The sequence below is a fragment of the Nelumbo nucifera genome, chromosome 4, assembly GCF_055504915.1.
Source record: "Nelumbo nucifera cultivar China Antique chromosome 4, China Antique-T2T, whole genome shotgun sequence".
NCBI classification, from domain to species: domain Eukaryota; kingdom Viridiplantae; phylum Streptophyta; class Magnoliopsida; order Proteales; family Nelumbonaceae; genus Nelumbo; species Nelumbo nucifera.
The window spans coordinates 79042890-79057447 of NC_142652.1; the positions used below are offsets into that span (position 1 = coordinate 79042890).

General features: G+C 38.4%; 1 long non-coding RNA gene across 1 annotated transcript; it reads left to right on the top strand.

The window, feature by feature from the left end:
* Positions 1-5824: 5824 nt before the first annotated feature.
* On the top strand, positions 5825-7250 carry LOC104605127 (uncharacterized). Its single transcript, XR_016085300.1, has 2 exons — positions 5825-6630; positions 6897-7250. It is a non-coding gene; the product is annotated as an uncharacterized LOC104605127 (long non-coding RNA).
* The last annotated feature ends 7308 nt before the right edge of the window (positions 7251-14558 follow it).

The following is a 14558-nucleotide window of genomic DNA, read 5'->3' on the forward strand; positions in this document are numbered from 1 at the left end:
CAAGTGCGCGCCCATGAGGAACCCTGGTAGCCATGCTAGCCGTTAACCAGGGCCGCCCTGCAAGGGGATGAAGGTCTAGGAGTGCCAAGGTTAGGCACCCAAGGAGGTCGACCACCCCTCCTCAAAGAGTACGTTAAGCTTCTGGTGGTCTGCCTGAAGATGACATCAGTTCTCCCAAAAATCTTACAGGCGAAAATGACGGGCATGTCCCTAACGTAAGCCTACCAAGCGTAGGCAAGGCTAAGCCTGTGCTGAACCGTAACAGAAGGGCACATGAATCCTTAGTTTCCCAACAACCACAAAGAAATAAAGAGAGAGAGAGAGCTGTACTTTGATGAACGTTCGCTCTATTATTTTATTTTTAACAATTACACTCTTAAAATTCTTTTAACGTTTAAAATCTTTCTTGGAGTCAAAGTGACAGATAATAAACAATGAACGTATATGTAGTTGTAGGCTGCATCATCTCACTGGGCTGTGGGCTTGGGTCGAGCCGGGCTAAGTCTTTTTTTTTTGTTATTTTTTTATTTTATGCTAAGTAAAGTCTAAAGATGATATAAACTTTGGGGAAAATAAACATTTAACAAAAAAAAAATACAAAATAAACAACATATTGAAAAGAAAATTTTAGAATTTTTATTTCATTTGAATTTAATAAATACAAAGTAAAAAATTAAATTTAAAAATACTATGGAATATTGGAATTATAATAAAATATAAACATAATATAAAAAAATTGAAAATAAAATTTTACAGTGGTATGGAAAAAATAACAAATAAGCAACAACTTTTAAATAAAATTGAAAAACAAAATTTACAATAATTTTAAACATACTATACAATTATTGAGTATACAAAAAAAATATTGACTTCATTATTTTCTTCAAGTTTCACCTCCATCTCCTTGACCTTGATCTACATCATCTGTGTCTGGTGAAACATCAAGTGAAGTATCATGCCCTCCTTGATCTTGTAGTCTATCCTTGGCATCCAACCAATCCTTTAAGCAAATGCATATCTCTAAGCTTTCATTGTTCATGTAACTTTTCTTGTTGTCTAGTACCCTAATACCTGTATTAAATCAAAACTCCGATGGAACTGTAGACACTAGCCGGGTTAGTAGATTACCTGACATAGCGACAAGAATTGGATAATTTTTTTTTCATGTTCACTCCACCAAACTGAAATAGAAAAATTATTTCATTTCTTTGAGTTAAGGAGTCAATTAAATTAGTAAAATTAGCTTATAAATAAATATTAAGTTCAATAAATGATCTTGATAATGAAGTGGCAGTTGATTTTTGCTTTTATTTATTAAAGATAAAAAAATTTCTCTTCTACTACTAAAACTAGATGTTTCAATGGTAGAGGTCGTACCTGTACAAGTTCTCTTGTATCCCAATAATTGAGATTCATATAAATTATGTATTTCAAATAATAAATTATTAATTTCATATTTTTTTTTTGTTTCAATTTCAGCTACCATATTTTATAATAAGATTCAAGTAAAACATCTAAACCATTTTTTCTAATCCTAGGGTTTAATGTTGTTGTTAAGCAATATAGATGAGAAATATTTTCTAATATATATGTATATATATATATATTATGAAAATTTAAATTACTTCTATATTATGAAAAACATTCACTAATCATAAATAAATGATTAACTAAAATACAAGAAGTTTGATAATAAACACCCGAAAATTCACTAGTTGTATCATAAAAAATTTATAAAAAATATTTTATACAAACCACAATTCCCTAATCATCATCGGTTATAAAATCATGGGGCATTTTATCATTATAAAAATTAGTAAGAATATCTTTGTATGAAATACAACTCTCTTACATAGAATAGGTGGATTCCACCTATACTGAGCATCTGATACAAAATTTCTATATTTTAGGCCATACTTTTGACATAAATATTTAAATTCTTGTTTTCTTGTACTAGAACTTCTAAAATACATAATACAATTTCTAATTTTATAAATATGATAAAAAATAATATTTGAAACATCTTGAACACATAAATTTAAGATGTGACATAATATGGAATAATTTACCATTTAAACACGGTTTTATTTAAGATTTTAAAATATTTATTGTTGAATCATAATTATTGGCATTATAAAAGCTAATAGAAAAAACTTTATTTTCAATTCTATAAGTATATAAAGTCTTTAATATACTTGCAACAATTGTTGGGTCAGTATGTGGCCATTTAAGTCTTGTAAAACTTGAAAATCTTTAAGTAAAAGCCAATGTTTATCAATAAAATGCCCTCTAACACAAATATAACTTATATTTTATTTGGAAGTCTAAATAATAGATGTAAGTACAATTTTAAAATTAAGAATTGGAAAAGTTGAAATTAAAATTTGTTTGTATGAATACATTTTTTTTAAGAAACATGCTCTAAGTGTAGTTCTAGAAACTTTTTTTTTAACATTGGAGATTTACTAATTGTTGTAAAAATTTTTCTAGCTCAGGGCCTTCAGTTAATAAAAATGATTGTATGTATAATATAGTTAGTTAATTCTTGTTTCATTTTTCTTAAAAGTATTGAAAATTACCAAAAAAATCACGCCCAATTTGTGATTGATTTTGACTATCATTATTTTTTGGATGAGTGTTCATATGTTTTAGTACCACCTTTGATGCTATGACTAAAATCACTCTTACACTTAGTGTAGACAATACTAGGGATGACTCTGATAACATCACCCATAGAACAACTAACACCCATATCGGTGTTGTCATACTGTGATTGTACATCTTCAAAGCTGAACATGTTGGAAAATTGATTTTGAGAGGAACTAGTTATATTTAAAAAATTATAATATTAAAACCCTAAAAAATGAGTATTAATTGCAACTTACCTGATCAACTGGTCACAAATCCCAATTTGATTTCATTTGATGAAGCTTCTAAGCTCCCCAAATTGCTAATTTGAGAAATCCTTCTTGTTGAAACTTAAATAAAGTTGAGAATTAGGGACTAAGGAACAAGAGATTAAGAGAGTGTGAAAGTGTGTGTAAGAGAGAGAGAATATGAAAGTGTGCATAAAAGAGTATATGAGAGTATGAGAATTGGTGTGATGAGAATGATGGAGAGTAAGGGCATTTATAGGAGTTGGGATTAATTCAATTGACTGAAATACTTTTAAAACTAGCCATTTTATAGTTGTTTAGGGTATTTTGGTCTTTCATAAAGTTAATTATCATTTTATCAAAATGTCCCCAAACTAAGTGTTATATAGCTATTGGGGGGGCAATATTATCATTTTCCTCCCCAAATTAAAGCACACAAATACCCCCCCTAAATAGCTGTTTATGGCCATTAGAGGGGGTATTTATGTAAAAACCCCTAAAAAGCTAAAAATTGCCATTGGGGACCCCCAACGACCATATTTTTAGCAGCCAAAGTGGCCTGTAGCAAGCCGTGCCGGGCTGGGCCATGAGATTGTACTAGCTAGACCTGTTCATGAGTCGGGTGGCCCGATGGGCCGGCCCGTCCCCGCCCGACCCCCGGACGGGCTTGAACAGGCTTTTTGGCCCGCGGGCTTAACCTCGGCCAAAAAGCCCAACCCACATAAAATTCGAGCCGGGCTCGGGCTTTGCCAAAATAACCCGGCCCGACCTATAGTTAAACCTAAGTAAAAACCCTATGTGATGTCTATTTGAATAAATTTTTTAATTTGAGAAGGTTGTTGATTCACTTGTAGGCCCATTGTTCATTTAAATAGGGAAAAAACATCTAAATTAAAATAGAAAATGTCCATTTGAATAGGGAAAAATTCGAATTTCTTTTATTAGATCGGGCTTCGGGCTTTTTATCAAGGCCGGGCTCGGGCCCAAGTTGTAGGCCCGTTGGTCGGGCCGGGCTCGAACTCGGACCTAACATTTTTCTGTTAATAAAGAGTCAAAGCCCGGCCCGAACCCGGCCCGGCCCGGCTCATGAACAGGTCTAGTACCAGCACAGCCCACTTTTTCATGCCATATCATGTCAGCTCGCTCATGACATGACCCACTTTACAGTTCTAACTAGACATGACCAGCTATGAATAAGAATATTCCAAATCTGGTAAAAAACTAGGTGTGTAACACGGGCCACACCCCAAAACCACAAATGAACATGTTTGATAAGGATAGGGATTACTGACGTATTGCATGTCTCGCTTTTAACATTGGATCTAGAGTCTAGACTCCATGGCCATAGGAGTGTACATTAGGTTGCCGTATTTGAAGATTTTGAACGAGATTGGACTGGGTTGGGCCCATTTAAATTTTAAAAATTCCTTAACCCAAGTCGACCCACTTAAGATACGAGGTTACTTGGGCAATGTAAACCCAAGAAAGACTTGGTGGTGAATCTGGTGACTTGTGAGTAGGGAGTGTAATCCAGGCAAGTTCAACTCGAGTCAATCCTCGTGAGTTATTCGAACTCAAATCGAATCGGCTTGAGCCAATTATAAATAAATATATATTAAAATTTATAAATAAATTAATATTTAAAATGTTTATAAATAAAAGTATATTAAAAAATAATATTTTATTAGACAAGCTACTCGAGCCAAGTTGATTGGGCCTGCTTACACTCCTGAGAGCGGTAAGTCTGGTGACACCCTTCAAGTGGGCCCGTTTGCATTACAACTTCTAACTTCAAGAGTTCTGGTTCACGCTAGAGGCATGGACTGTGTAATTTGAAACTTTCACGCCTCACTTCACTTTCACTTTGCTGCGTGGGGACCAAGTAAAACTCTCTCTCTCTGTATATCTTGATTGATTGAAAAATACAAGCAACTGAAGTCAGCAACTTTCATTCATTCTCAGCAAGCTTGTGTCATGTTTGATCCATTCTAATCGAGACTATTTATGCATTGTTAGAAGTTTCTATTCTTTAATTTTTTTTATTTAATCCTTATTTTTTATTGTTCACTCTTTCAATTGTTAAATGTTCAAATTTTTATTTTTAAATTTATGTGGAATTTTAATGTTAATTCTTTTAATTTTGACATTTTTCATGTAATTTTTTTTTTATTTTTTTTTAATTTCAGTTATTTTTTAGAGTGATTCGAATTGACTGATGGATCAACCCTAACCCGAACATTTAGGGTTAAGGTAGCATTTGATAACCCAATCCGAAGTTCAACCCGACCCAAAATGTCTTGACCCAACCCGAACCGACCCACCCAACCCAATTGCCAGGTCTAATTCTAATTTTCTCTACAAACATCGGCTTTATGCAACCCTTACACATTCTTCGCCTCGTCCGGCCCCGGCCCCAGGAGAGAGAAAGGACAAGGTGGTGGTGGAATTCCTGAAAAGATATCTTCAACTTCATTACTTCAATATGTCTTGTCTCCTAGTAGTAGTTGATAGTTGATACATCATCCAATTGGAATGAATTCCGATACGATCAATCGAGGAGGAGTAAGAATTCTCCTGATCGATCCACGTGATTACCTATACCTAACAGTAACAGCCAATCGGTTGCGTTGAGGAAACACCAACATACATCAATGGAATCACCACCGAATATATGTGGATGATTTTGATGTCTTCTCTGATCTGCTGATCTGATCATTTATGTATAGGTTATAGGTTACACGAAAACCTGTTTGCTGGAACCCGACTTCCGTGGGTAATAAGGGTGCTGGCTGGCTCTAGCAGAAACGAAGGCTTACTGCTTTCTTCTCTGCCGCGAGCGATTTCCGCATCAAGAACCGATTTCATGACGATGACCCACCACCAGCACCAGTCGTTCCCGATTCTCCCTCCTTAATTATAGTAGTAGTAGTAGACCCGCAACCAACCCCATCGAACTTGGCCTTGACACCACCACTTGTCCCCGGTGAACTCGCCGGCCGGATCATATTCTGTAACAATATGCTATAGAGTATAGATAGAACATATGTACGACCATCTTCTCTCCCCTCTTTCTCGCTCTTCTGCTTTAAAATGAGAACAGAGTAGCTTGGGATACCGCCTCGACCTCAACGCGTGCATTCACAAAGCGAGGGGGTGGAGGCAGCCTCTTTCTTCTCTGATCTCTCGTCGTGGGGTGGAGAAAGAAGCCCACCTCCGACGTGCATAATAGCAGTACAACATGGACAAAACTTCAGTCCCCCGCCTGCCGTCGACCAAGAAGCGTGGCACGCTACGACTGATCAAGGCAGCGCTGCTAAAGCTGGGCCGCCGATCGTCCGGGAAGTCTAAATCTGCCCATGTCGGCGTTGAAACCAAGGGTGTATGGAAGGGAATTTTGGGGACAATGAGCCTTTTACGCCTCCATCACCAGTCCCCACAGTTGCCCATTACGCCTGCAGACCACACTACCCGGCCGGAGGAGGAATCTTTTCAGCCACCTCCGGCACTAGTACAGGCACCGCAGTCAACTTATTTATCCCCTTCGAGCTCCTATCAAAGCCTGAGCCGATATACTTCGGCCCAGAATCTCCAAGAGCTTGATAATAGCGAAGACGATGTTGACGATGGAGACGAAATGATTGATGCCAAGGCTGAAGAATTTATCACCAATTTCTACGAGCAGATAAGGCTTCAGCGACTGGAATCAATGAATCGTCACAAGTCACAACAACAATACAACCTTAATTAAGGACAGGTAACCATATATAATTCCGATTTATTGAACCAGTAAAGGGTTTGATTTCAATATTTAAATAGTTTAATTAATTGGGTTGGTGCAATCATGGATTGCATCAAATTTAGGATATACCTTAGATTATTCATCAAATTTGATTTGGATCGATTCATCGTTTGCAGCCCCAGGGTCTAGCTAGCTAGGTGCAATTTCAGAAACGAATAACTCTCTTGTAGTCTTGTTCTATTCTTAATTAGTTTTCTGTCTTTAATTTGTAATTCTTGTAGGTGTTGTTCAGAATTCAAATGAAGGAAATGTAGAGGAAACAATGAGTTGAGTCTTGCGGGACGCCAGTTATTCCAACTCGCCAAGGAGAATATTGTCTCTGACTCTGATACATACGTAGTGATGGAGCCGGGTAGGCCTTTCTTATAGTGAGAGCACAGCAGCAACATTGGCTGTTCAGCTTTGTCCATTGATGTTTCCCTGCCTCGACTAGTTACTTAGTTAGGAAGAGATCGGGAAACCTTTCGTACGTACGTTTTTTTTTTTTTTTCTTTTTGGTATCGATACAAATTTTCTAATTCATTTTTTGTATCATACAATACAATTGAGAAATATGATATAAAGATTTCTTATTATACAAGTGAATGAAATGCTCACGTAAATGATAGAGAGGTTTCGAGATCAAATAAGAAACTGTTTGTCAGTTTGTGCCTTAATTAATGTGATTATGTGATTCAGATCCAGAATCCGAACCACCTAAATGTGTAGATATATATGGATCCACATCCATGATGAGAGATCCGGCTATGATCTCACTTAACGTACCTAGGTCCGTTTGGTTTGCAGTCAGAATTGGAATTAGAATGATCTATTCCCATAATTTAGTATGAGAATTGGAATAAGTTGGAATGAAATTTTGTTCTCAAGGGAAGAGGAGGGAATGACCATTCCCTCAAATGGGGGAATGCCATTCCACCAAGAGTGGGAATGAGATTCCGATTCCGCCCAATCAAACTGTTGGAATCAGAGTGGTCCATTCCGACTCTGATTCCATACCATACCCCTATTCTTAAGTACCAAATGGGCCCCTAGTTCTTCGACTCTAGTCCGAACAATGCATGGATTGAGGTGGGCCTGCTCTCAATCCAACAAATTATCTGTTTCATTCTATCACTGTAATGAGGGTGGTCCAGACTCTAGATAGCAAGACACAATTTAAGGGGGAGTTCTTTTTTTGGATTTTGAGATGGGGGGAAGTTGGTCAATGGGATTTTGGTTCCCATTGACCAAGAACCCCATGTTCTTTTTTCAGATTAATGTGGGGACCAGGGAAAGTTTATTTTTCTGGGTATACCCATCTCCTAGGTGGGTAAGTAACTTTCCCACCAGGGGCAAAGTTTCCAACACTTGAATGGGACAAAAATGCCCTTTTTAATAATGGATTTTTATGACTAAAATGGTAATTTCGTTTTTTACTTGGAAAATAAAAGGACATGGGTAAACTTACTTACCTAGGTAAGTGTTTCCCAGGAAAAACTTACCCAAGTAATTGCATTTACCCAGGTAAATAACTTACCGAAAAATGAACGAAGCCTAAGTTATAAATGTGAGATATGGGCTTCAAAGGGAGTATTTGATAGTTGATATGCTGAAGGAGGCCCACTGTTCCCAATAGTCCTTCGAGCTGGTTCAGGAGGAACCGAAGGTTTTGGATCTTTTGATAATATCATGGCCCATTTTGTAGTAGAAATTGGGAGTCGGCGATACCCTGAATCTTAAACAGAATCCGAAACTCCTACCCATAAAAGATAAAAAATGAAAAATACCTCACAGGACTTTTTTTTTTCTCTTTCCTTGTTATGTTTGGTTTGATAGAAAAAAGAAGAGAAAAGAAAGTCGAGTAAAAGTTAGTAGGGAATTCACCAAATTTGTTACAAACTTTCCCACAATTTTTTTATTATTTTCTATTATATCATACCAATGGTAATTTTTACCTTACCCAACGGGTACTTGCCCCAAACTCAATAGATGTTTTTTCCGTGAAAAATGGATTTTTAGGTGGTGACGGGTTTTGGGATTTCACAACCCATATGGGTATAGATAGGGTATGGTATTAGGCTAAATCTAACCCTTCCCCCATCCACATATTGAAAAATTTTATGTTTATTCATGTTATTTTACCTGTTTATTGCTTATATATAAAAAGAAATAATACAAAATTAGATACCGATTTCAGACATAACCCGCCAACCCACCCCATCCTAAAATGAGGAGAGGATAGAGTCAGGGAGGGTGTTGTATTTTCATATGCAGGAAGGGTTTGGATTCTGAAAACCCAACCCACTATGAATTTGAGGGAGGATACAGGTTGGTAGGTTTAGGGAGGTGCATAGGATCTAAAATTTATAAAACCCTAGCCCTCTGAATCTGCCCCATTGGATTTTTTTTTAAAGCAAACTAGAAAACTTTCCCTTCCTAAGGCCAAAGCTCGCCCCATTGGATTAGGTTCATATGAATATTTACTTGCAAATTTGCAAGTTTAAAAGAGGACTAGAAAAGCTTAACAACCGTTGTTTGGTTGCTTTTTAGATAGACAAATTTTCCCTGGTCATACTTTAACCAATTTCTTCTCGTTAGGGTGAAAAGCAAGATTCTCCATGTTTTTTAAATTATTGACTGAAAAAGGAGAAAGACTCGTCCTCCCTTTTATTTGGGTAATTGAAATCTAGTTTATAGTTTCACACTTGTCGTTCTACATCATAAAAGAACATGCTTGCCACCACACGTATTGTTAGAGATATTACAGCTGTAAGTTAGTTGTACAGCTGTCATCTGTTACAACGAACTTCAGGCTTAGGTGTCAATTGTTAGTTGGTTACTCTTCTCCTCCAATTGTATTTATAAAGACCTCATTCAATGAAATCGGGACTTCATTCTTCTTGCCAATTGTTGCTATGTTTTCGTGTCTGAACCAGTTTTACATGGTATCAGAGCAAGGTTGGAATAATCTTTCTATCCGAGGCCATCGCCATCAACTACTTACAACAGCGGTGATCTGCCGACTTGTTTCTGTCTCTTTTTCATCGTCTACAACTCTTTTCTTATTGTGTCTCACGGGATGAAAGAAATGATGACTTCATCGTCCACCAGCAATTTGTTAGCATCCATTGATCCGGCCTCTCCTTTCTTCTTGTTCCCCTCCGACAGTCCAGAAGGTGTCCTGGTTTCATAATTGCTCACCGGCAACAACTATCCAACTTGGCAGAGGGCTATGAAAAACGCTCTTCGTGCCAAGAACAAGATCTATTTCATAGACGGATCTTTGTCACGTCCTGACCCTACCTCGTCGGAATGAACTGCTTGGGAGAAATGCAATGCCATGGTTGTGGCTTGGATCCTCAATTCAATGATAAAGAAATCTACGATAGTGTGGCATTTGTAGATTCAGCCTCTAATGTGTTGAAAGAACTGGAAGTCCGATACTCAAGAGTGACATTCCAAGAATCCATCAATTAAAACGAGATCTGGCCATGCTACAGCAAGCCGATCTCTCTATCACCAGCTACTTCACCAGATTAAAAACACTTTGGGATGAGTTTGGCACTTTGACCTCATATCCAGAATGCGCATGTTGCGCTGCTGCAAAGATACTTGCGGCTGAATGAGAGAAGGAAAAATTGTATCAATTTCTCATGGGCCTGCATCAAAACTACAACACCATACGATCCAGCATTCTCGGGTCAGATCCATTGCCTTGTCTCAAGAAGGCGTATTCTTTGATACTTCAAGAAGAACGCCATCAACAGTTTATTTCTCTTCGTGGCCCGCCAGTTCCTGAAGCATTGACATTGCAAGCCTCATTTCAACCACCACCTCAGGCTTTCAATGGACCAGGTCGAACCAAGATTCGGTGCGATCATTGCCAACGACAGGGGCATACACGAGACAAATGCTACCAATTAGTCGGATATCCTCCCAACTAGGGAAAAGGAAAATATGGTCGTCAAGGCAACAAGGCACCAGCTACCTGGCCTAGCAATGGATCGAGTTCTTATGTCGCTGGAACTGAATCCATTGCTTCGTAGCCTTGCAACACCACTGAAACCTCTCCAATCAATGGGCTTACCATGCAGCAATATACACAGCTACTCTCTTTGTTGAGTGTAAGCAACAAATGCATCTGGTAATGACTTCTCTCCTATTTCTTGGATCTTAAATAGTGGTGCTTCCGACTACATGGTTACTTCAGACCTGAATTTTGTCACACACAACAACCTCACTAAACCAGTTTATCTACCCACTGGTGACATAATTCCAGCAAGCCAACAAGGCTCTGTTTCATTGGCTAAGGGGACTATCCTTCATAATGTGCTTTACATGCCACAATTCAAATGCAATTTATTGTCCGTTAGTAAGCTTACTACTCAATTAAAATGCATGGTATTATTCTTTCCAACTTTTTGTGTCCTCTAGGGTCTTGTTTCCAAGATGGTGATTGGAGTGGGTAAACTTCACCGTGGTCTGTACCACTTCAAGTTTGTCGATCAGACACCCACATCTACTCATTTGGCTATCTCTAAAGAGAATTGCACCACATGGCATAGGCGACTTGGCCATGCTTCCAACAATAGCATTTCTTCTATTCTTGGTGTTCAAACTAGCTCCCAAAACACTTGTTGTGATGCTTGCCACCATGCCAAACATGCATGGGTTCCATTTCCAATCAACACAACTTGTGTTTCTCAACCATTCAAGCTTCTTCACTGCGATACATGGGGAGGCTATCGAACTCCTTCACATTCTGGGGCTCATTTTTTTCTAACAATTGTAGATGATAACACCCGATGTACTTGGGTATATCTGTTACGAAATAAATCAAAGGCAGTCCCTTCCCTCATATATTTTTGCAACATGGTGCATAAACAATTCAATTGTTTAGTTCAAATGGTCAGATCAGACAATGGCGTTGAATTCATGTCACGGCAACTGCAAGAATACTTCCTTCACCATGGCATCTTACATCAAACCACTTGCATTGATACCCCCAGCAAAATGGTATAGCTGAACGCAAACATCGACATTTGCTGGAAGTAGCTCGTGCTTTGAAATTTCAGGCCTCACTACCTACTTCATTTTGGGGGGAATGTTTACTGACAACCACTTACATCATCGACCTTCTCTCCACATCGGTGTTATCTGGACGCTCACCAAGCACTATTTCATTCACCACCATCTTATGAACATTTACAGGTATTCGGGTACCTATGTTATGCTCAAGTCATCCCCGACCCCTTGATAAATTTGCAAGCAGGGCTGTTAAAGAACTCTTTGTTGGCTACCCACATGGCAAGAAAGGATACCGCACATTCGACCTAACCACTAGTCGTATATTTGTTTCTCGGGATGTAAGTTTCTATGAGCACATCTTCCCCTTCTCCCAAACTCAGAAAACCCAACTGTCCCCCATCATTCCTTCACCACAATCAAATGAGACCCACATTGATACTGCTCTCTAACCCACAAATGAAATCATTGCTGAATCCACTCAAAACTCAACCCCTCCAAGTCCTAATATCCATGATTCTGAACCCAACATTGCGCCTCTTTCACCCACAATGCAATAGACACCAACCATCACCACATGACCACAACGGTCTCACAAAGTCCCAGCCCGACTACAAGATTACATCTATTCCCTTCCACCATCCATCAATCCACCATCATCCTCTAACAATGCAACTAGTTCATTAGAGGTTGAACCCACTACATATGCTCAAGCAGCCTCTGACCCTTGATGGAAACAAGCAATGGATGATGAAATTACAATATTGGAAAAGAACAAGACTTGGACTCTTGTAGAACTACCACATGGCAAACGAGCTATTGGTTCAAAATGGATCTATCACATCAAATATCGTGTTGATCGCTCAATCGAGCGGTTCAAAGCACGTTTAGTAGCCAAAGGATACAACCAAGTGGAAGGTCTTGATTTTCATGACACATTTTCACCTGTAGCAAAACTAGTTATAGTACATTGCCTACTTGTAGTTGCCGTAGCCAAGAACTGGGACATTCACCAACTAGATGTCAATAATGCTTTCCTACACGGATATTGATGAAGAAGTCTACATGACTATTCCTCCCGGGTTTGCCAAACAAGTGACTGTCGAGTATGCAATTTGCAGAAATCTCTTTATGGGCTCAAACAAGCTTCTCATAGGTGGTTTCATAAATTCACCCAAGCACTTCTTTCCCTAGACTTCACTCAATCTATGACAGATTATTCATTGTTTACCAAACAAAATGACACTTCTTACACTGCTGCCATAGTTTATGTTGATGATGTTATAGTTGCTGGGAATGATCCCTTAGTCATTTCTTTTCTCAAAGCCTTTCTCAATGAGCACTTTGGAATCAAGGATATTGGACCACCCAGTTTTTTCTTGGATCTTGAGGTAACCCGCACTGATTTAGGCATATTTCTCAGTCAAGAAAAATATATTCGTGGGATACTTCAAGACACAGGGATGATAGACTTTAAGCCTGCACCAACACCCATGGAGTGTCAAAGACACTTCACTGACTCTTCCAGTCCTTCTCTGACTGATCCAACACAATATCGCCAGCTTGTTGGCCGACTAGTGTACCTCACTATCATTAGACCGGACCTCTGCTTTGCTGTCAACTGCTTAAGTCAGTTTCTGCATGACCCCAACACAGAACATCTCGATGTTGCTTTGCGTGTTGTTCGCTATCTCAAAGGCACTTCCTCTTTTGGCATCTTCATGGCAGCCCAGAATGACCTCATTCTTCGAGGATTTTGTGACTCAGATTGGTCCAGCTGTCCACTAACACGACACTCCACTACAAGTTACATTACCATGCTTGGCAACTCTCCCATATCTTGGAAAACAAAGAAGCAACATACCGTTTCACACTCCTCTGCTGAAGCGGAGTATCGTGCAATGGCAGTCACAACCTCCGAACTCTTATGGCTCAAAAGACTCCTTGCTGAACTCACCATCTCTGTTAATTCCATACCTCTACATTGTGACAGTAAGACTGCCTTACACATCGCAACAAAACCAGTTTTTCACGAGCGTACAAAACACATCAAGATCGATTGCCACTTTGTTAGAGATCATGTCCAACAAGGAACCATTCATCCACAACATTTACCTAGCTACAATCAGTCGGTTGACTTGTTTACTAAAGCTCTTAACTCTGATCAATTTCATCACCTTTTATCCAAGTTGGACATTTGACTACTCCATGCTCCAACTTGAAGGGGGGTGTAGAGATATTACAACTGTAAGTTAGTTGTATAGCTGTCATCTGTTACAACGAACTCTAGGCTTAGGTGTCAACTGTTAGTCGATTACTCTTCTCCTCCAATTGTATTTATAAAGACCTCATTCAATGAAATCGGGACTTCATTCTTCTTCCCAATTGTTACTTTGTTTTCGCGTCTGAACCAGTTTTACACGTATTTTATGAATAACCTTAGCATATAAGGCATCATTTGAAGAATTAGAAGGAATTAATCACTTTTTTTTTTAATTGTTTATTTGGTAATACCCCCAAATTCTCCATAGGGCCGTTTGAGTAGTACTGCACTACACTTATAGCCCCTCCCCAACAAATTGGGTGGTAGTAGAATTCGAATCCCTGTCCCTGTTGGAGCTTTTACCAAACTAGCCATAAAGAACTTTCTCTTGGTTTTTTGTTTCCCTCTTACTTTTTTTCAAATTAAACAAATCCCAGGCCAAATGCAGTCTTAATTTGTTGCACTACACTTATACCCTTCTTCCCAAAATGATTAAAGTATTTAATGGCATATTTTTGGAATAGCATGATGAAATATTTTGTTTTTTTAAAGCACCACTTGAACCAATAGTAAGGTGACAAGTCACAGTTGAATCTCTAATATTATTAATAGTAGG